This window comes from Dendrobates tinctorius, unplaced genomic scaffold (genome assembly GCF_039654945.1).
Source record: "Dendrobates tinctorius isolate UK_male_01 unplaced genomic scaffold, ASM3965494v1 ptg000097l, whole genome shotgun sequence".
Classification (NCBI taxonomy): domain Eukaryota; kingdom Metazoa; phylum Chordata; class Amphibia; order Anura; family Dendrobatidae; genus Dendrobates; species Dendrobates tinctorius.
The window spans coordinates 11,725,988-11,750,126 of NW_027361765.1; the positions used below are offsets into that span (position 1 = coordinate 11,725,988).

Sequence of the window (24,139 nt, forward strand, 5' to 3'; positions counted from 1 at the left end):
ATCGAAAGGTCATGGAATTAAGGAAATCATAAGATTGATAAAGATGTTAATAATATGCAAATGATAAAGAAATGCAAACAACATTTTCATAACATCTTATTTATTTACTTTAATCATTTATATAGCGCCATTAATTCCACAGTGCTTTACAGACATTATTGGCACTGTCCTCAATGGGGCTCACAATCTAGAATCCCTCACTCATTCTTTGGAATGTGGGATGAAACCGGAGTACCCAGAGGAAACCCACGCAAACACGGGGAGAACATGCAAACTCCTTGCAGATGTTGTACTTGGTGGGATTTGAACCCAGGACCCCAGAGCTACAAGGCTGCAGTGCCAACCACCGAGCCACCATGCTGCCCTTTGATTTATTAAGCATCGAGCAACAAGCCCAGAAATACATGCACACCTTAACATCCTATTAATGAGGTTACTGATGTCAGTCTGAGAAATGTTCTGCCACGCAAAATGCACTTGGGAGCACAAATCAAGGTCCACTATTGGAAATTCCCTTTGCAATTAATGACACTGTGACACTTTGGAGAAATGGTCATACCGCTAGTTCCACAACTAAATCAATGTAATGATGAGCTGTTGTACCTGGAATGAAAACTAGGGAAGTCTGACCACCACACATTGTGAAACCCAACAGCATAATCCTGGGAGTAAGATATTAAAGGGGTATTCCCATCTCCAAGATCCTATTCTAATATGTAGTAGGTGTAATAATAATAATAATAATATCAGCAAATTCCTCCAATTAGAAATATAGTATAGTTTTCTTCTGATATGTGATGTCTCTTTCCTCATGTGCAGGAATTGTAGGACCTTGTGTATCAATAGTTAAGACCACTATCAACTAGCTAACTGTCACTATATCAGTGCTCCCAACCATAGATACCTAAGGTCCTGCAATGCCTGCACAAGGAAACAGGAGTTTGCTAATATTATTATTATTACACCTACTACTTACTGGAAAATGATCTTGGAGATGGGAGTACTCATTTAAGTGTAACATTTGTTCCGTTGTGAAGGCCTCCTTATTGCATTGCCTACATGGCCTCCAGACCAATCTCCAGGTATCATTGCATCCAAGACAAAAGCAGAACTCATCACTGAAGAGTCTTCAATACTGTCTTGCTCTGCACTATGATAGTCTGTGAAAACAGTGGTATGGGGTAAATGGAACCCTGCTTTATAAGGCCGGCTCCACATTTGCGGTATAATCCACTGCGTTTGATGCGCATACATCCGCATATGTCCTGCGTACCTATCTTTAACATGGGGTATGCAGGGGCATGCGTTTGTATGCATTCAGGTGCGTTTGCGTACGGATGCGTCTTTTCGCGGTATGCGGTGGGGGGTGCCGAACTCATCTTGTTGCATTTTTTGCGGCGTAAAATATCCGCAGTCATCCGCATGCGGATGACTGCGGATGATGTGCGTAAAAAAGCGCATTACTGGCTATTGAAACGCAAGCGTACGCAATGACATGCACACGCTTTGCGCTTGCGAATGCAATAATTTACATAAGACATGCCCATTGGGCGTGGCTTGTGTAAATTCGCCGGGAAAATAGCACTTGCCTATCGTCCGCAAACGCATGCATGCATTTGCATGCGTTTTTGCATGCTTGCGGACAATACGCTGCGGACTCAACCCCAAATATGAACCTAGCCTAACCCTAGTTTGTCTTCCAATCCATGCTTGTGTATTCTGCTTGAATCCCTGGCTCTGTGCTGCAAGAGACTGCTCCTCTCCAGATGATCTGGTTCAGTCCTTCTAGCTAACCTCTCCAGGTCTCAGTATTGCACCTGCAACAAGCTGTGTGTGTTCTCCTCATCTGCCTCATTGTACCTGCTTAAGACATGTAAGCTCGGCCTGGTTCAGCTAATTTTGTTTGCGTACAGTGGCAGTATATTTTACTGTTCTAGACTTCCTAAGAAGCTCACAGCTCTCACTGTTTTCAGTACTCTTATGTAGAGACTGCCTACCGAGCTGTGGACTGTGTCTTATTATCAGCATTCTCTAGGGTGTGCCTCTCTCAAGAGACTTTACTAGCAGCAGTGCTCCATATGTACTACTTCTAGTATCTCCCTTCTTTTTGTTTGTTCTTGAACTGCTGCTCACTTGCGGCACCTACTTTTATTGTGTAATACAGACTTGTTAGCGTACTCTTGTTCAGTTGACTCATTTGTCTGAAGCCAAGAGGTTCCTGCATGTTCTACTATAATTGTTAGGCTGATGTCACACTTGCGAGTGCAATGCATGAAACTCGCGCAAGTCTCTCTCCTCAATACCCGGTACTTTCGCTGGCACTCGGGACCGGAGTGTGCAGCTGCATGTGAAAAAACGACTCTAAAAATACATTTTTAACACATATTATTAAATCCCTACATCTTGCCTCATGAAGTGCCCATAGAGACGACTCTATATCAAATGAAAAAACTTGAGAAAACAAGAGTCCAAAAACTATATACATAAATATTTTATTAATCTATTAGAAGACGCATATGTGAGATACAGGACATGTATAGATGAATAAGATGGTCTAAGGGTAAATTAGCCTGAAACAATAAAATAGACCAGCGACAATGACAATGAAGAGGCCAATTGCAACAATGATATCGGGGTAGATCTAATACCTATCGAATGTGCAGTAAAGACAGTAAATAATCATATACAAAAGATGTAAGAGTATCAGAAATTTGATCACAGTCTAGTGCACTCTGCCCCTAAAAATGAGCTGCTGACAAAGTGGTGGAGCAAGCAGTCACAGAAGACATAAGGTAGTCACAATTAACGTAAAGTGCATGTAGTTGCTGCAATATGAGCCATAATGGCCCGTAGTCATATCAGCTGTAGCCGTGGGGCGCCACCACACAGGTCAGAAAGTACAGCACTGGAGAGAGCCGCAATGTGCTGTCGATCAAAATATCAACATCACATAAAAAATATATTGCACAATGCCCACACAAAAACAGTATAGTGTATCAGCACATACCCATCATGTCATGAATAAGCCGCTGGTCAAGGGACCCCAACACGCGTTTCGCGGTGTAGATACCGCTTCCTCAGGGGGGCGTGGCTAAAGATGTAAAACCAGCCCCCTTATATCCAGTTGCATCAAGTCACATGACTATAGTAAGCCAATGCCAAGTGGAAAGTAGCGCATGCGTCCGGCGCTTGGCCGTCTCCCAGGCAACGCCAGAGACACAAAGGAAGAAGCCCGAGTGCGCTGACGTCACATCGGGAGGGCCGGCGCCAGGCCGTCACCAGGGCAGCGCAGGATGCAGCTCAAAGACTACCAAGGGGCATGGAAAAACCAAGCGCAGTGGAAAAACAATACTACATAAAGAAATAATGAAAATATTTTCTGTCTCCAAAAAATAACTAGACCATGTATACAGGTGATATAAAATAACATGACGCTATTATTGGCAATATCGAGTTAATCTATCGTGATGGCATATTAATTGCAGTCAGATGATAGGCATCAAGTCAAGATGTAACCAATATGATAACATAAGTCTACATAAAGGCAGTATATGATAAAATATACAAAAATGTCTTCATCTTGATTTTCCAAGGGGTTCTTCAGAAGCATGGTATATGGCACTGACTACCCGCACACTCATGGCATGGATAATGATGACAATGTGCATTATCTGAAACTGGATATAAGAGAAAACTTGTCAAAAAATAATAATAAAAACAAGGAGGTGAAATAAAAACAAAACCGTGTACACATACATGTGCGTATATATGAATATATGTGCACATGCGTGCACACTACATATACTGCCTGATAAAAAAGGAATAAAAACAAAAGGGGAGGAAAAAGGGCGGCGGGATCCATTTTAGGGAGTTAGCAGACGCTCAATTATGTTTACAAGAAAGACGCAAAACCTAATGATTCGTTTAACCCACTTGGAGTTATGGTTCCCAAGACCATGATCCACCTGCATTCCTTCTGGGCAAGGTGGCGTTTAATGTCTCCTCCCCTTATTCCACTCTTTATGTGTTGGATTCCTCTTACAAAAAAGGTTTTCGGGTCACAGTTATGTGCCGATTTATAGTGCCGAGGTATAGTTTTGAGTTGTGTCAGGTCCGTGACTGTCTTGGCTGCCAAAATATTGCGGACATGCTCTCTAGTCCGTATTTTGAGTTGCCGGCTAGTTAGCCCGACATAAATTTTAGGGCACCCACATGTTGCATAATAGATCACCTGTGAGGTGTTGCAAGTTATATGCTGACGTATAAAAAAGGTTTTAGAACCATAAGCTGATTGGAAAGATGAGGTACGCAAGATATTTTTGCACGCCACACAGTCCCCACAGGGATAACATCCCAATGGGGGGGCCACAAGAATTGAAAGGATTTTTACTAAAAGGGACATAATGGGAATGTACTAACATATCTCCAAGATTTGGACTTCTCCGATAAGTCATGAGAGGACGTTCAGATATAACGTTGGTTAAAGAAGGTTCTGTTTTCAAGATATTCCAATGTTTACTGAGTACGCCTCTCATATCATCCCATTCCCCATTGAATGTGGAAATGAACCTGACAACACCTTACTGCTGTTTTTTATTGTGGTCGGAGGTAGGATGCAATAAGGATAATCGATTAACTCTTCTTGCCCTATCAAAACCCCTTTTAATACATCGTTTGCTGTAGCCTCCAGTTTAAAAACGGTCCCTGAGATCTTCCGCCTGATTATGGAATTTGGTTTCAGATGAGCAGATTCGTTTGATACATAAGAACTGACCAACCGGGACGGCCCGTATGGTTGTCTGTGGGTGGCAGAACTGCGCATGGAGAAGAGAATTGACAGAGGTGGGCTTTCTGTACATATCCGTTTGTAGGTTTTGATGTTGATCCACCTGTATCTTAATGTCCAGAAAGTCCACCTCACTGTTGCTGAAAGTGTATGTTAATTTGATGTTATATCTATTACAATTCAAATTCTCCATGAATTCCTTCAGTTGCTGTTGTGACCCCTGCCACACCATGAACACGTCATCAATATACCATAGCCAGCACTGCACATGGTCCGCGGCCTGCCCTCCCCCCTCCGCAAAGACCTCCCTCTCCCAGTAACCCAGGAAGAGGCCCGTGAAAGAGGGCGCACAAGCCGCGCCCATGGCAGTGCCACATAACTGCAAATAATTTCTTTGTGTTTAAGGACAGATTCTATGTGTTAAAACGTATTCAAGCAGTTCCAGCACCAGCTCACATGTGGGGTCATCCCAGTTGCTGCCCAAAAGAATGAATCTACAAGCATCAATACCATCCTGATGGCGGATACAAGTATATAAAGACTCAATATCTGCCACACCTAGAGACATATCGGGTTCCAATGACATACCATCAATCCTAGGCAGAACGTCCATCGTGTCACGAGCATAACAAGGCAGCGCCTCCACTAGTAGTTTTAAATAATGATCAATAAATTTACAGATGGGTTCGCACAGCCCCCCAATGCCGGACGCGATTGGACGATTGGACGCCCTTGTAGATCTAAAGGATCCTTGTGGATCTTAGGTATAAAATATATTGTAGGGATCCTAGGGAATTTTGTGAGGAGACCCTCATAGACCTGTTTTGGAATAATACCTTGTTCAAAGGCCCTAAAGAGGATCTCCTCTAATTTGTCAGTAAATATTTTTAGAGGACTATGATCTAACTTCAGATAGGTCGTCCTGTCTCTTAAATGTCTATTGGTGTCCTTCTCACACATCTTATGTGGCCATAACTGTTAGGAATCTGTGTCCTGCCATACTAATGCAGAGATCCAGATCCTCACATTCATCTCCAGAGGCTAAGTCCTTTCTGCCAGCTTGTGAGCATGCTCCTGGAATGAGCTCCCATTGGAGTTCAGGAGTCAGGTGCTCAGGTCCTGCTCCTGATTCCATTGGTTCAGCTGAGGTCTCTGGAGATTTCCGGAAGGTCCCGGTCACTATAAAAAGTGCGCATGGCCGTTATGCCATGCGCTAGTATTTTCTGATACTTGCTGCTGTATGTTTGTTGATGGATGCTTGGTCTGGTGGATGACTTATTATGAAACTCCTTCCCTCGGTTATTACGAGTGTGTGAGTGATTGGGTCAGCCAGTAGCAGCGCTAGCGCCAGCGCGCTCAAGCTTCAAGCCATCTCAGCAGCAAAGCGTCCTGCATCGCGCTTGCGTTATTGCGGTTGCAGACTTCTGTAGCGTTCGCAGTTGCGACGCCGTGCACACGCTCATTTACGGTAAGTCCGTTTGGTTGTAGTGCAACTTTAACTACTCCTGTGTTCGGCTACCATACGTGTGCCGCTGTGCCCCTGTGCGTTTAACAGGCTCAGCGTTACCTTTTCTTTATTATTTTCCTGTGCAGCTCTGTGTCCCATAACAGAGACTGCCTCTTTTGCACTTGGGTGATTTAGAACCCTGTGCACACTACCGCTGTAGTGCACTGCCTGCCTTAGCAGCGGTTTTTCCATCTGCCGCACGGTGGACCCCGAGTGGCGAAGGCACTTTAATTATTTTTTTTTAGTGCCTTCCGCCACTCATAACATAATACTAGCGCCAGGGTCTGGCTAGAGATGGCGGATCAGCAGCAGCTGTTACAGCTTGTGCGTCAGCTTGAGGCTCGCTTGGCCTCCCTCGAGAGGTCTCTCGTAGCTGCGCAGGCCACAGATGCTGCCGTCCAGGCACTTACGGACGCGGTAGGGCGTATGTCCATGTCCGCCCTTGCGCCGACAGTTACCCGCCTCCCGTTGCCCGATAAATATGCTTGGGATGGCGCCTCCTGTAGGTGTTTTATCAGTCAGTGCTCGATACACCTAGAGCTGCTGGCTGCGCAATTCCCTACGGAGCGGGCTAAGGTGGCTTTTGTCATCTCTCTACTGTCGGGCAAGGCTCTGGAATGGGCTACGCCTCTGTGGGAGCGTGGTGACCTCGAGATTCGGTCCGCGGCTAACTTGCTGACTGCCATCAGGCAAGTTTTTCTCGATCCTCGGGTCACGCATGATACGTCCCTGCAGCTACTCGCCCTTACTCAGGGGTTACTCTCGGTTAGCCAGTATGCCGTCCGTTTTCGGACACTGGCGTCCGAGTTGGAATGGTCCGACAAGGCCCTAATCCCCGTTTTTTGGCGAGGTCTAGCGGAGCATGTGAAGGATGCTCTCTCTACTAGAGAGATCCCCACCAGCTTAGAGGAGCTAATCTCCGTCTCCTCACGGATTGACCTCCGTTTTTTGGAGCGCGGTATGGAGCCGGCGCACTCCAAGCACAAATCCGTTTCAGCTCCCAAATTTTTTGAACCTCTTGAGCTGGCGGAGCCAGAGGTTCTACCTCCTGAGCCCATGGAGATATCTCGTACCAACCTTAATTCAGACTCCGACCAGGAATCCATCTGCGGTTGTCATCATGTCTGTGCGGTTTCTCCGGAAGCCGTCTCCCCGCAAAGGTTGGAGTCTGAACCAGTTATCGAGACCTTTGTTCCTCCTCATCTTAGGGCTCAGGTGCTCGCCTGGGCGCATGCACCTAACACGCACCACCATCGGGGCTATATGCAGGTCTCAAAACTGTTGGCTGGTGCGTATTGGTGGCCCCATAGAGCTCGGGACATAAAAAGATATATTCAGGCTTGCACCTTGTGTGCTCAGCCTAACCCTCCTAGACAGAGGGTGGCGACAACTGCCGACACGCGGCAGCGTGCCTCTGTCACTCCCGCTCCTACTATCTCCCAAGTGTCCCTCTTGAAACCTGGTGACCTCGGTTCGTCTGATGCCTTCCAGGTGTCTCGGGTTACTGTAACTCCTACCAGGGCTCGGGGAGGAGGGGACCTTAGGAGGGGGGGTAATGTTAGGAATCTGTGTCCTGCCATGCTAATGCAGAGATCCAGATCCTCACATTCATCTCCAGAGGCTAAGTCCTTTCTGCCAGCTTGTGAGCATGCTCCTGGAATGAGCTCCCATTGGAGTTCAGGAGTCAGGTGCTCAGGTCCTGCTCCTGATTCCATTGGTTCAGCTGAGGTCTCTGGAGATTTCCAGAAGGTCCCGGTCACTATAAAAAGTGCACATGGCCGTTATGCCATGCGCTAATATTTTCTGATACTTGCTGCTGTATGTTTGTTGATGGATGCTTGGTCTGGTGGATGACTTATGAAACCCCTTCCCTCGGTTATTACGAGTGTGTGAGTGATTGGGTCAGCCAGTAGCAGCGCTAGCGCCAGCGCGCTCAAGCTTCAAGCCATCTCAGCAGCAAAGCGTCCTGCATCGCGCTTGCGTTATTGCGGTTGCAGACATCTGTGGCGTTCGCAGTTGCGACGCCGTGCACACGCTCATTTACGGTAAGTCCGTTTGGTTGTAGTGCCACTTTAACTACTCCTGTGTTCGGCTACCGTACATGTGCCGCTGTGCCCCTGTGCGTTTAACAGGCTCAGCGTTACCTTTTCTTTATTATTTTCCTGTGCAGCTCTGTGTCCCATAACAGAGACTGCCTCTTTTGCACTTGGATGATTTAGAACCCTGTGCACACTACCGCTGTAGTGCACTGCCTCCCTTAGCAGCGGTTTTGCCATCTGCCGCACGGTGGACCCCGAGTGGCGAAGGCACTTTAATTATTTATTTTTTTTTAGTGCCTTCCGCCACTCATAACAATAACACTATGTTCCCCTCTTTGTCCGCAGGCTTAATCACGATATCTGAGAATGATCTTAGTTCCTTAATCGCTGTCAGTTGTTGTGCCGTCAAGTTATCTTAATTCCATCTAGTGGAAATTTTGCAAAAATCTTCCATGAAAATTTCCACTGCCGGACACAAGGACAAAGGGGGGAACCTAGTGGATTTGGGACGTATAGACAGGGGAAACATACCTGTGGGATGTGGATCCTGTTCCCTTAATAGTTCCTCCAATGCACAAAGAGCCTCCTCCTCTAGCTGATCATTGTTGAGATTGTCTTGTTTGTTGCTGTTATGTAATTTTTTTAGGATCAATTTGCGAGAAAATAAATATAAGTCCTTTACTGCTGTAAAGAAATCAAAAGGACAAGTAGGAGAAAAAATTAATCACATGTGCGGCTGCATGTGTTTCTGTGCAGCTGAATGCTCCGGTCCGAACCGCCGGCGGCAGTGCCGGGTATTGAGGCGAGAGACTCGCATTGCACTCGCAAGTATGACCCCGGCCTTACACAACGCTTTCAACTGCGCCTGAAAGTAGTTCCTGATTACATGTAGGGTATATGCGCACTCAGGAAAAGTTGAAGAACAAACTATGTGGTTCATTTTTTCCTATATAAAAATCAAAAACTTGGGGCTAAAACAACATTTTCGTGGTAAAAATTTAATTTATTCTTTCTTCACCTCTCAGTGGTATAAAATTCCGTGAGGCACATGTGGTGTCAATATGATCACTGCACCCCTAGATGAATTCATTGGAGAGTGTAGTTTGCAAAATTAGTTCACATATAGGGGCTTTCTGTTGTTCTGGCACCTCAGGGGCTATGCCAATGTGACATGGCACCCTCAAACCATTCCAGTGAAATCTGAACACCAATAGGGAGCTCCTTCTCTTCTAAGTTTTGCACTGTGCTTCAAAAGTAGTTTTTGACCACATATGGGATATTGGCATACTCAAGAGAAATTGCATAATAAATTGTATGTTCCATTTCTCCTATTATACATTTAAAAAATGGAAAACTTGGGGCCAAAGCAACATTTTAGTGGAAGAATTGGTAATTTTTCTTTGACTCATCCCAATGTTATACAATTCTATTAATCACCTGAGGGTTAAAAATGCTCATTAGATGAATTTCTCAAGAAGTCTAGTTTCTAACATTAGGTCACTTGTAGGTGTTTCTGCTGTTTTGGCATGTCAGAGGCTCTTCAAATGTGACATAGCATCCGCAATCTATTGCAGCCAAAATTACGCTCCAGAATTCAATTGGCTCTCTTTCCCTTCCGGACCCTGACGTTTACCCATACAGTAGTTTTCCACCACATATGGGGTATCAACGTTCACGGGAGAAATAGTACAACAGACTTTGTGGTCCATTTTCTTATGTTACCCTTGTGAAAAGTAAAAATTTGGGGCTAAAGCATCATTTTTGTGGGAATTTTTTTTTATTTTTACAGCTCAACATTATAAAATTCTGTGACACACCTGTATAATGTTGTAGGACATCCTATATATTCTTTATTAATTTTTTGGAAAAGAGTTTTTTCTCTTCATTATAATAAGCCAGTGATATATTTAATTTTAGCGTCTTGCTTCATATATTCTGCTTACATCTGTAAATGGGGAACACAGTTTCATGCAGTAGCAGGGTGGTTGAAACACCCATATTTCCCTCTGATGTCCAAAGTCTGGCACTCTGAACTGTGAATTTTATTGTGCCTCTCTGTTACACCACAGGTCTCCCTGACAGGGTACCCATTTGGGTAACCAAGGTAAGGGTAATAAACCTGTATTGAAGTGACACGACTAAAGTTAATTTGAATATTTATTAACATAATAGGGATAAGACAATGATATAAGATATCTCTCAACAGACAAAATGAGGGGTGGACGGGAAGTAATAAAGTACCTATGTATAATACATGATCACAATAGCAGACAAATAGATAAATATTGAGCAAAGAGGGGGTATGATGCAAAAAATCACAGGTACGAATAAAGGTAAGGGTCAAATAAATAGTGGTATTATTATTATTAATATTTATTTATATAGCACCATTGATTCCATGGTGCTGTACATGAGAAGGGGTTACATACAAAGTACAGATATCACTTACAGTAAACAAACTAACAATCACAGACTGATATAGAGGGAAGAGAGGGCCCTGCCCTTTCGGGCTTACATTCTACAGGATGTTGGGGGTTGCAGCAGCTCCAGTGATGGTGAGGCGGTAGCTCCAGTAGTGGTGAGGGGGCAGCGGGGATCATTGCAGGCTGTAGGCTTTCCTGAAGAGAGTTTTCAGGTTCCGTCTGTTGGGGCAAAGAATTCCAGAGGATGGGGGCTATTCGGGAGAAGTCATGGAGGCGGTTGGGTGAGGAGCGAATAAGTGTGGAGGAGAAAAGGAGGTCTTGGGTGGATCGGAGATTACGTGAGGGAAGGTATTGAGAGATTAGGTCAGAGACATATGGAGGAGACAGGTTATAGGTGGCCTTGGGAGGATCGGAGATTACGTGAGGGAAGATATCGTATTGGTACTGAATAAACTGACAAGTACCCAGTAAAAATTGCACCTATGCCCCTGCAATAAACAAAGTGTGTTATCAAATCCAAGTAGTATGGAATACAAAACCTAGTGGCTATAGACACACACACACACACACACACACACACCATGCTGGCATAGATAAATACCGAGTAAATAAAATCTTAAAGTGACTAGTGTACAATGTAAAAGATAGGGAGTGCCAGATGGTGATGGAGGCTGCTTACCAGCTCACACCGCTGTGCCCAACGCGTGTTTCACCGCAGCTTTCACAAGGGAAAAGCTGCGTGAAAGCTGCGACGAAACGCGCGTTAGGCACGGCGGACTGAGCGAGGAAGCAGCCTCCATCACCATCTGGCAATATTTGATTGTAACACCCTCTTAAATATCTGTATGTGCACCCTTAGCATTGCTTGAGAAAGGCTCATTGTAGCCAAAACATTGCCACGCCACCAGGGCTATTAAAGATCTTTTTGTACTTTGACAAGTAATGGAGTGCTGTTTCTTTATTCTACTTCTTCTTTAGCAAAAAATCTTAATAACACACATATAAAAGTACTATGGGTCCAGGGCTTCTCAGCAAGGAGTCCCCTCCGTGCAAAAGGATATAAATTCAGAAAAAAGAGGCAGCACTACTCCAGTATTTTCAAAAATGCAAAAGCGACTTTAATAACCCTGGTGGCGTGGTGACGTTTTGGCTACAATGAGCCTTTCTCAAGTCTGGCTGGTCTACACTGACATTGTCACGATCTCCACTCTCTTCCTGTCTGATATGTTACTTTGTGTAGGGGGTATGTGCTGGGTTTGTTCTGCATCATTTGTGTTCACTTTCCTTGATTAGTCTAAGCATGCTAGCTCCTCCATCCAGTGTCAATCGTACACTTGCTGCTGCCTGTGTAAGTCAGTCTGATCACTCTGTGCTCTGCGCCTGACCCAGCCTGACTTTATTCCCTTCCTGGACTTAAACTCTTTGATTGTGACCTGACTTCTCTTTTGCCTGCTCCCTGTAAATTATATTGCCTTACTGTCTTTCCCGACCCCTGACTCGTGAATTGGATTTTGTCTCTGACTACCCCTTGTTGTACTGCGCCATTTCCTGGACCTGACCTAGGATCGTTTGATCTCCCTTTACTTATCCAGTAAGTAGTATTACATTACTATCTGTAATAGTAGTCTTCCTCTCCATTTTGTGACTTAGCATTACTATAGTTGTAGGGTTGAGCAGGTTCGCAGGATGCAGTGACGAGACACTAGACGACTGATGGTTTGCAAAATAACTTTTATCTAGTTTTAGCCACTGGGCTTGTTTGAAGAAACATAAAATTGTGAACCAAACAAACAGTCCACGCAGGGACTCAACAATCTTATTCGAATTCTAAAGCCACTTAGCCTTCCAGGGACTGCTGGTTTCGTGAGCGTGGCTGCGTTGAGGTCGCTGAGGCAGCTGTCCTGAAGTCTCGCTTCCCCAGGAAGGAATGGGGCTCAACAGGCCCTGAAGAAAGTGATGACGGTGGGGCGCAACAGGCCCTGAAGAAAGCAATACCATTGGGGCGCAACAGGCCCTGAAGAAAACGATGCCGTTGGGGCGCAACAGGCCCTGAAGAAAGTGCAGCCGCTGGGGCGCCACAGGCCCTGAAGGAAACACTGCCGCTGGGGCGCAACAGGCCCTGAAGGAAGCGCTGCCGCTGGGGCGCAACAGGCCCTGAAGGAAACGCTGCCGCTGGGGTGCAACAGGCCCTGAAGAAAGCGATGCCGTTGGGGCGCAACAGGCCCTGAAGAAAATGATGGAGGTGGCGCGCGGTCTCTCCCAAAGCCAGGGTAGCGAGCCTTTTATCTCACCTGTGACGAGGTGGCATATCTTCAGGCCGGTGATGGCCGGGTCGGCGTGATGGGGGAAGGCTGGGGGGGGGGGGGGAAGTGCCCAGGCCTCTGTGACCTGGTTTCGGGTACTCCCGGCCACTACCTGAGGTAAAGTTCCTCTCTCGCCAAGGCGGGGGGTAGCGGGGATGCTCCTCTCAGAACGGGAGCGGGGAGCAGTCTCTGGGAACAGTCTCTCACGTCTCTCTTGTCGGTAAATGTCCAGCTTTTTCCTCGCAGGCTCCTCTCGTTGCCCCAGCAGGTCACCCTGCGTCCTGCCTTCACTCGCTCTCTTCCCCAACTGCCACTTCAGCGCGTCCCCTGCTCCTTTTACCCTAGCCCCGCCCCCTGTTGCCCTGACAACCTCAGTCGCATGTCTCCCTTTGTAATCCCCCTGATGTGATTCCTTCAATAACTCTGATGGCGGTCCCCCTGGTTCCGGCCCAAACACTATATGGGGGTCCTCCTCCCCACATAGTGACTCGCGTCACAGACATCAAATATATGCATCTGTATTTCTAAGCCAAAATCGGGAATGGGTCCTCAATTCGGAAGACATTCAAATCTTTTCATTATAGGTCTTCTTTATTTATTGTACACTAGCTGAAGAGCCCGGCGTTGCCTGGGCATAGTTACCAACTGTGGTTAGTTATAACTTGAGTTGAGCGAAACGGGTCGGTCAAATTAAAAAATCGCCGACTTTAGCTAAAGTCGCGTTTTGCTGATTGAAACCCGACCATAGCGTGAGGTCGGTCATGAGGTCATCGAGCTGAGCGCCAAAGTAACGTTTCAAATAATGCTTCCAGCGCCTTTTCTCAGCCAATGATGGAGGGTGCACACTGTGGGCAACGCGATGACATGGGCAGCGGCCACCTCCATCTTAGAGAAGGGCATTGAAGTGATTGGCTGGCTTTGTGTGGCGTCACAGTGGGTACAAAAGGCCGTGACCGCCAACCGCCATCTTACTTCTGCCGATCTTACATTAGGGAGAGGTGCTGCTGATTCTGAATAGGGAGAGCATTAGGCAGGGAAGAAGAAAAAAAATTTATTCTGCTAATAGCGCTTTTCACTGTACAGTTAGTGTGCAGTGAAAGGGGAGGATTTTTGTTGTGTGCAGCAGCGCTTGTGGTGATTAGGCTGCCTTTTAAGGCTACCTGCTAGCTGCATTGCTGTGTGCACACTGCTGTTCAAACTGCTTTTTTCAAAGCACTCCAACTTTTATCATTTTGTTCTGGTGAGTTACCGAGCGTTCATTTTTTTCACACACCGTATAGCGGTGTACGCTCCTCACACACTACCGTGTAGCGGTTGGTATCACGGACAAATAGAAGCTATCTGGGTGTGACTCTGGAAAAACAAGCCGAGGAGATTTTCCATTTTTCCAGACCTACACCTTAGAGAGCTGTCCGCTTTTCAAACAGTTTTGTATATCTGCTGTTTGATTACGGTCAAAAATAGACAGAGACAGCGTGTGTCAGTCCGTATAAAAATAGACGGAGATTGACAATTTTCCATACAGACACTGTATAGAGCTGTCCGATTCTCAAACGGTATTGTATATCTGCCGTTCGCATTACAGTCACATCTATACAGAGTCAGCGTGTGTGTGTGTGACACTCTGTAAATACATATACAGAGATTGTTAGTTACACAAAAAACGAATACAGCTGTACACTTCTGATACAGTTCCGTATATCTGCTTGTTGGATTACGGTCACATACAAACTAGGAGAGCATCTGTGACTAACAAAATATATACGTAGATTTAATTTTTTTAATACACCTTACACAGCTGGACGCTCCTCATACAGTACCATCTCTCTGCTGGTATTTTTTGTACATTTTCCCAAACATGAGGAAGTATGGTGGACGTGGGCAGGGGGACGCAGCTGGTACTGATGGTGGTGGTGCATCGGCTGGTTCTAGCAAAAGCACAATAGCAGCTAAGGCAGGAGGTGTTGAGCCTGCGTCATCGTCTGGCCCAAGAAGGCCTGTAAGGTTCCCTTTTCTTGGAGTAGGAAAACCGCTTTTAAAGCCGGAGCATCAGGAACAGGTTTTGGCGTACATTGCCGAAACAGCCACCAGCTCTATTGCCTCCTCTTCTGAACGTTCGAAACCTGCAAGCACGGAGTCGTCAGTGCAGGGTTCTGGTCAGGAAAAACACCTTTCCTTGTGTCCTTCACCCCCACCAAAAGCTAAGGTTGCGGCAGGCAACACTTCAGATTACTCTACGGAGCTCTTTTCACATACCATGCCTGGGTCATCCAGTCAAATCCTGAATTCCCCAGTCCAAGATGAATGTGACATGGAGTGCACTGATGCACAGCCACTGCTAGATGATTCTTCTGGTACACTGACTCAGAGCACTACATTGCCCTCGCAGTCTACTGAGCCAGAATCTGACCCAGATGAAACTCAGGTGCCCCTTCCCGCATACTATACCACCTTACACGGTGACATAGAGGAAGGTAAAGAGGAAGGTGCAGATGACTTTGAAGAAGAGGTGGTGGATGACCTAGTTCTTGACCCGGATTGGCATCCATTGGGGGAGGAGGGTGGCGCTGGCAATAGTTCAGATAAGGAGAAGGATCCGCAGCAGGCATTGACATTGCAGCAGCGGTTATCTGCCAGGCCCGTAGCTGTCCAAAAATGTGGAGCAAAAACTAAAAGAGTTGCAGGATGGCTTGGCCAGACGGTCAACTTAGCACAGCGTGCAAAGCCAGAAAATGTATACCATAGTAGGAAGAGTGCAGTGTGGCACTTCTTTGTCCAAAATCCTACTGATGAGGCAAAGGTTACCTGTAAGAAGTGTGGAAGGACCTTTAGCCGAGGTAAACATCTCAGAAATTTGAATACCAGTTGCATGCTTAGACATTTAACCAACATGCACTTGCAAGCGTGGATGGACTACAAAACCTCAGGTAGCACATGTGCACCTGCTCCGACTGAAGGTAGCAAGCAACGCTCCATCGCTTCCCCCACTGTAAGACCACCGCCACCGTTAAGCACACCACCAGCACTAAATGAGGAGGTGTCGTCGCAAGGCCAAAGCACTCAGGGAATCACAATGGTTTTGCAACACAACACTGAATCTAGGCCATCACCACCAATACCATCACCAACCCCCTCTCACTCCGTCCGATCCACCGCTACTTCCCCCATATGCAGCTCTCCAGTCCAGCTCACCCTACCAGACACTCTGATTAGGACAAGAAAGTACTCATCATCTCAACCGCGTACACTGTGCTTGAAGCCTACATAGCCAAACTAATCTCATTAGAGATGATGCCCTACTGTTTGGTTGAAAGCGAAGCTTTCCACAAGCTCATGGCCTACGCTGTCCCACGATATGACCTACCCAATCGGCACTTCTTTTCTCGAAAAGCCATCCCTGCCCTCCACCAGCATGTGAAAGACCGCATTGTCCATGCACTAAAACAGTCAGTGAGTGGAAAGGTGCACCTCACAACAGATGCATGGACCAGTAGGCATGGCCAGGGCTGTTACGTGTCCATCACTGTGCACTGGGTTAATGTGGTGGATGCAGGCTCCACAGGGGACAGCGGCGGTGGAACAGTGCTGCCTAGCCCACAGTATAGGAAACAGTTGGCTGTAGGCTTTCGACCCTCCTTTTCCTCCATCAGTGAAAGCTTGTCACACGAGCACTCCATCCACAGCTGGCAGGGTTGCACACAAAGTGTCCCACTATCGAACAGCTAGTGGTAAGTGTCAGCAGGCTTTGTTAAAGATGATGTCTTTGTGCGACAACAGACACACCGTGGAGGTACTGGCCGACTACTTGCTGCGACAAACTGAGTCATGGCTGGGCAGTCTACATCTTGAGACAGGCAAGGTAATCAGTGATAACGGCCGTAATTTTGTGGCAGCCATAGCCCGTGCAAAACTCACACACATACCTTGCCTGGCTCACACTTTGAACCTGGTGGTGCAGTGCTTCCTTAATAATTATCCGGAGTTAGCATCCCTGCTACTTAAGGTGCGAAGACTGTGCTCACACATCCGTCGCTCAAACGTCCACTCCACTCGTATGCAGAAGCTGCAGCGATTGCTCCACCTCCCAAAGCACCGCCTAATCATAGACGTTGCAACAAGTTGGAACTCCACCCTGCACATGGTTGAGAGGCTGTGCAAACAGAGGCAGGCTGTAATGCATTTGTGAGAGGATACACGGGCAGGCAGTTTGAGGGAAGACATGGAATTGTCTGGTGTGCAGTGGTCAAAGCTGAAAGACCTCTGTAAAGTCCTTCAGTGTTTTGAGGAATGCACACGCCTGGTAAGCGCAGACGACGCCATCATAAGCATGAGCATCCCACTTATGCGTCTGCTCATGCAAAGTTTGACGCTCATTAAGGATCAAGGCGTCTGCAGTGGAGGAGGAGGAGGAGGGAAGCCTTGATAACAGTCAGCCATTGTCTGGTCAGGGAACTGTCCTGGACGAGATGGAGGAAGTAGAGGAAGAGGAGGAGGAGGATGAGGGGGATGATTATTTTGGGCAGGAGGATTCTTCTCAGGGGCCGAGAAAATGTTGGCGTTCCAAGGTCAGGTACAGTGTTTGTGCATGACTGTAGGGATGTGGATTTGCCAGAAAGTGCTCCTCCACCCAGCAGTGGCAGTGCATCATTGACACCTGGAACATTGGCCCACATGTGTGATTATGCCTTGCGGATCCTAAAAAGGGACCCCCACATTGCCAAAATGATGAGGGATGACGACTACTGGCTGGCCAGCATCCTTGATCCACGCTACAAAGGCAAATTACACAACATCAGGAGAACCTAGAGATAATATTGGCTAACAAACAAACAACTCTGGTAAACCGTTTGTTTGAGGCTTTCCCAGCACACAGCAGCGGTGCTGGTTCTCCCACGAGCCATAGTGGGCACAATGGAAGAGGTGTTCGTGGTGCACACAGCCGAAGTGGCGTTGGAGACGGGTTTAATGACCATGTTGTGGAATGATTTCTCAAGTACCGCTCACACGACAGCTAATACTGCATCGATTAAAAGTGACAGGAGACAGCAGTTGTCAACTATGGTTACAAACTACTTCTCCTCCCATATCGATGTTCTCCCTCACAGGTCATTCCCCTTTGACTATTGGGCCTCTAAACTGGACACCTGGCCTGAATTGGCACGATATGCCTTACAGGAGCTCGCTTGCCCTGCTGCTAGTGTGTTATCTGAAAGAGTCTTCAGTGCTGCTGGATCAATCCTGACAGAAAAAAGGACCCGTCTGTCGACCCAAAATATTGATGATCTAACCTTCATTAAAATGAACCATGCATGGGTTTCAAAGGATTTTGTTCCACCTCACCCTGATGACGCATAGGTTGCCAGAAAACTGCCTCGCTTTTGTCCTCCTCTTCCTCGGACTTTCCCAATTCCACCCTTTGCAGCAGCTGAATGTCCAGCCAACACATCAACATATGCCACTTTTTAAACCTCCCTAACTGGGCTGCCCCCCCCCAAGGGCTGGGGTCAACACCTGGCGCACCCGGGCAAGTGCCGTTGCTCTGAACAGGTGGATGGGCCCACTGATGGCCGTCGGCTCTGGCACAGGGCCCCTCATAGTACAATACAGTGTCTCTGACGGGGGCCCACTCGCCATCAGACACACCAGCGTACTATGACGGACCCTGTGCCAGTACTGTCGACCACGAGTGTGCCCCCCTGCTTGGTCATGGCCACAGCACTTGCAAGTTGCAATACTTACCTCTCCCTGCTCCACTGCTGTGTAGTCTGGGCAGTTAAATCCTTCACAGGGACGGCCACTAGAAATTTGATGAATTGCTCGATGATGGTTAAGATGTAGCTATGCCCTGTCCTGCTGGTCTCTACTTTCAGATGATCAATGGCTAGCATTTGTAATGGACGTCAACTTACAAGTGGATGCAGTGGTGCTTTATGATCACCTTTCACAGTTGTGATAGTCACAGACGTGTCACATTCCTGCCACCATTTTTCAATGTCTCTTCTCATGCCAATCCAATAGAATCACCTACGGCCTGTGGATTCTGTCTTTTGTACTCCAAAATGACCAGACACATCATGATAGGCAGTGAGGACCATGTCTACATCTCTCCCTGTGATCACAATTTGATGGAGACGAGTAAGGGTGATGTGATCCATGCTACTGCGATAAAGCAATCCTTTCTTCACAAAGAACCGCTTTCACTGTCTCCACAGACACCATAATTGAGGGTCTGCATCGCCTCTGCAACCTCTACCGGGAGGTTTTCCTGCGATGAGTAATTCCAAAATTTCTGCTAACACTCGACTTTCCGTCTGTACTTTTTATCCATGTAGTTTCCAGTAGCGGAGAGTCTGGACTGGCTTACTGAGATTGAAATATATACGAAGATTTAAAAGTACCACAACACTGTATACTGTTGTACGTTTTGACTACCTTTCCCTTTTTCTACTTTTTAAATTCTGGTGTAATACATAGTGAGCCAGTGAGTGTCTGTGTCTGACTCCGGAAGTATAGACAGAAATGAACAATTACCCCTAGACTGAATACACCTGGCATGTGCTGATACAGTACCTTTGTTCAAAATTTTGTATTACGGTATCATCCATAGTGAATGAGCGTGTGTGGTTTACGCCTTCTATATATATGGTGAATCGGAGATACCAATTTTTACCCTATACTCGATACAGCTTGTATCTTGTTATACAGTACCTTTGTTTGACATTTAGTATTACGGTCAAATCCATACTGAGTAAGCGTCTGAGAGTGACTACGGGACTATGTATACGGAGATTTCAATTGTACTCTATAATATATATACACTTGCTATCTTGTTATCCAGTACCTGTTTTACAACATTTTTTATTATGGTCCCTTCAGACTGAGTGAGCGTCTGAGGGTGACTCTGGAAATATATACAGAGATTTAAAATTTGGCCAACACTGTATACAGCTGTATGCTTCTGATACAGTAACCTTTTTAGCTATTTAGATTCTGGTGTAATCCATAATGAGCCTGTGAACGTTTGTCTGTTACTCTGGCAATATATTTGGAGCTTTAAGATTACCCCAACACTGTATACATCTGTACGCTTGTGTTACATTGCCCATTTACAGCTTTTCATATTCTTGTGTAATCCATACTGGGCCTGAGAGCATTTGTTTCTGCCTCCTGAAATGTATACAGAGATTCAGAATGTTTACACTATACTATATATACCTTGTATTTTGTGATACTGTACCCTTTTTCAACTTTTTTTTTTATTGGGTAATCAATACTGAGCCTGTGAGCATCTGTGTATGACTCATGAAATATATACGGAGATTTACTGTTATCCCTACACTGTATAGAGCTGTATGCTTCTGATACAGTACCATATATCTGCTGGTATTTTGGGTCAATTTTCCAAAACATGAAGTATGGTGGAAGAGGACACGGATGTGGGCGTGGAGGGCCACCTGGTACTGATGGTGGTGGTGGTGGTGGTGGTGCATCTGCTGGTAGTGCCAAAAACAAAATAGCAGCTAAGGCAGGAGATGTTGAGCCTGAGTCATGGTGTAGCTCTGGAAGGCCTGTAAGGCTCCGTTTTCTGGGAGTAGGTACACTGCTTTTAAAGCCGGAGCATCAGGAACTGTTTTTGGCTTACATTGCTGAAACAGCCTCCAGCTCAATCGCCTCCTCTTCTGAAGTTTAAAAAAATGCAAGCACTGAGTCATAACTGCAGGCTTCTGGTCAGGAGCAACCCCTTTCCTTGTGTCCTTCACCCACACCAAAAGTGAAGGATGCGGCAGCACACACTTCAGATTACTCCATGGAGATCTTTTCACATACCATGCCTGGCTTAATTAAAAATGGGGCCCATCATATACTTGAGCATTCCAAATGGGGGACATCAGACACTGGAGCAGCATTTATGGGGCCCATTATACACTGGAGCATTAGAAATGGGGCCCATTATATATGGAGCATTATTAGGGCCCATCATACACTGGAGCATCTTCCATGAGGCCCATCATATACTGGAGCATTCCAGATTGGGGACTTCAGACACTGGAGCAGCATTTATGGGCCCATCATACACTGGAACATCATCCATGAGGCCCATCATATGCTGGAGCATTATAAATGGGGCAGATCATACACTGGAGCAGCATCTATGGGGCACATTATACACTGGAGCATTAGAAATGGGGCCCATTATATATGGAGCATTATTTGTGCCCATCATACACTGGAGCATCATCCATGAGGCCCATCATATACTGGAGCATTGTAAATGGGGCTGATCGGACACTGGAGCAGCATCTATGGGGCACATTATACACTGGAGTATTAGAAATGGGGCCCATTATATATGGAGCATTATTTGAGCCCATAACACACTGGAGCATCGTCCATAGGGACCATCATATACTGTAGCATTATGTGGAGCTCATCATATACTGTAAGGAACATTATATGTGACCAATTATTCTGTACGGAAAAATATATGGGGCTCAATGTGGTGGCCATAACACTGTATTGAGTAATATACTGTCCTGTTTTTGAGCTATTGTACAATTTAAAATAGATCAGTCATGTAAGCAGTGAAGTATTTGTCATTGCACTATACCTATATTTCTGTGCCATATTGAAGCATCATGAGTTGTGGTATGTGTTAAAGGTGCGCACAGACACTCTTTGGTCCAGGGCAGACGAAAACCTGGAGCCAGTCCTACCCCCCCACAACTTTAGCCAAATAACCCCCAGTTTTCAATGCGTAACTATTATTATGAAGTAAATTAAGGTTGACAAGCTTCAGTAATAAGAATTGATGGTTTTGGCATTGAAATGGGCACTGTAGGTGTGTTTACTGTCCTACACTCCCTGCCGACTTTGCTTCCCCATTGACTTGCATTGGGTTTCGTGTTTCAGTCGGCCTTCGACTTTTCCATATAGTGGGCCGATTTCATTCGACCCGACTTTTGCGAAACTCGGGTTTTATGAAACCCGACTCGACCCTAAAAATGGCAAAGTCGCTCATCTCTAGTTATAAAAAATTATAATGATTATATTGCACATAAAAACATTTCACATCATATATTCAACACTACAGATTTGCAACACAAATTATCTAAACGATTACCCAAGTATTTATTTTCAACTCATTCAAGAGCCTTTTGTTAAACAACATGTGTATCTATGTATCTAACCCTATCCTGTGTGATAATGTCTGCTGAGCTGTGTACCTAATCCTCTCCTGTGTGATACTTTCTGCTGAGCTATGTATCTAATCCTATCGTGTGTTACTGACTGTTCAACCGTGTATCTAATCCTAACCTGTGTGATACTGACTGCTGAGCAGTGTATCTAATCCTATCATGTGTGATACCGTCTGCTGATCCGTGTATCTAACCCTATCCTGTGTGATACTGACTGCTGAGCCGTGTATCTAATCCTATTCTGTGTGATACTGTCTGCTGATCAGTGTATCTAACCCTATCCTGTGTGATACTGAATGCTGAGCCGTGTATCTAATCCTATTCTGTGTGATACTGTCTGCTGAGCCATGTACCTAATCCTATTCTGTGTGATACTGTGTGCTGAGCCGTGTATCTAATCCTATCCTGCGTGATACTGTCTGCTGAGCCGTAGAAAAAAGAGGGGGAGAAGCCAGCGCTGCTTGTGGTCAGAACGTAATACATAAAGTGTGAAAACACACATTGGTTTCTATCTGTATTCAAAAATGAGACATTTAGCAAAAAATTGATCAATTGTTTGAGCTACCCCGCCACGTCAAGGCAGTCTCGTATGGGGAGTCCTACTCTACGTTTTTTATGTTCGCTGTGCCATTACGGCCTCCTAAATGTATAAAAGCAAGACCTCATTACATGCACACTGTACCTCAAGCATTTCAGAATCGCTCCTATGGCACCAGAGAGGACAAGCGCAGGTAAAGGTTAGCCAGGTCCATGCAGACATTTCAGGTCCAACCTCCACACTGCCTGACCAGCACCACAGATAAAGGACGATTCAGGCCCAGACACAGGTGCGTAATCAAATAAAGCCTGTCTGCTGAGCCGTGTATCTATTCCTATCCTGTGTGATACTGACTGCTGAGCTGTGTATCTAATCCTATCCTGTGTGATACTGACTGATGAGCTGTGTATCTAATCCTATCGTGTGTTACTGACTGCTCAGCCATGTATCTAATCCTATCCTGTGTGATACTGACTGCTGAGCAGTGTATCTAATCCTATCCTGTGTGATACCGTCTGCTGAACCGTGTATCTAACCCTATCCTTTGTGATACTAACTGCTGAGCCGTGTACCTAATCCTAGTCTGTGTGATACTGTCTGCTGAGCTGTGTATCTAGTACTATTCTGTGTGATACTGTGTGCAGAGCTCTGTATCTAATCCTATCCTGTGTGATACTGACTGCTGAGCCATGTGTCTAATCCTCTCCTGTGTGATACTGATTGCTGAGCTGTGTATCTAATCTTATCCTGTGTGATACTGACTGCTGAGCCGACGCCGTGTATCTAATCCTATCCTGTGTGATACTGTTCCCCCCTGCAGTCTGTGTCAGAGGGTGGTCTGTGTTGGCACGGTAATAAATTGTGCTATTTCCAGCTTTACAGCAGGACGATAACACCATAGAAATGATAAGCATAATAGGCAAAATTGTTTGGTGAATTGGAACATGCAGGGTTAAAATTTCGCCTCACAACATAGCCAATGACGCTCTCGGGGTCCAGACGTGTGACTATGCAAAATTTTTTGGCTGTAGCTGCGATGGTGCAGATGCCAATCCTGGACATACACACATACATACTGTACATACATACACTTTTTCCCCATTCTGTACATAGGGGAAAAATTGTTTGGTGAATTAGAATGCGCAGGGTTAAAATTTCGCCTCACAACATAGCCTATGACACTCTTGGGGTCCAGATGTGTGACTGTGCAAAATTTTGTGGCTGTAGCTGCGACGGTGCAGATGCCAATCCCGGACATACACACACACATATTGAGCTTTATATATTAGATTACCGGTGCCTTACAAATTCTATTGTGAAATACTGGTGCAAATACACTAGTTCCA

The 24,139-nt window shown here is 45.9% G+C and overlaps 1 long non-coding RNA gene across 1 annotated transcript; it reads right to left on the minus strand.

The window, feature by feature from the left end:
- Window positions 1-2,473: 2,473 nt before the first annotated feature.
- On the minus strand, window positions 2,474-23,053 carry LOC141098996 (uncharacterized). The gene is made up of 3 exons (XR_012234403.1): window positions 22,938-23,053; window positions 8,864-9,013; window positions 2,474-3,677 (listed from the first exon to the last, which is right to left on the minus strand). It is a non-coding gene; the product is annotated as an uncharacterized lncRNA (long non-coding RNA).
- Window positions 23,054-24,139: the final 1,086 nt, after the last annotated feature.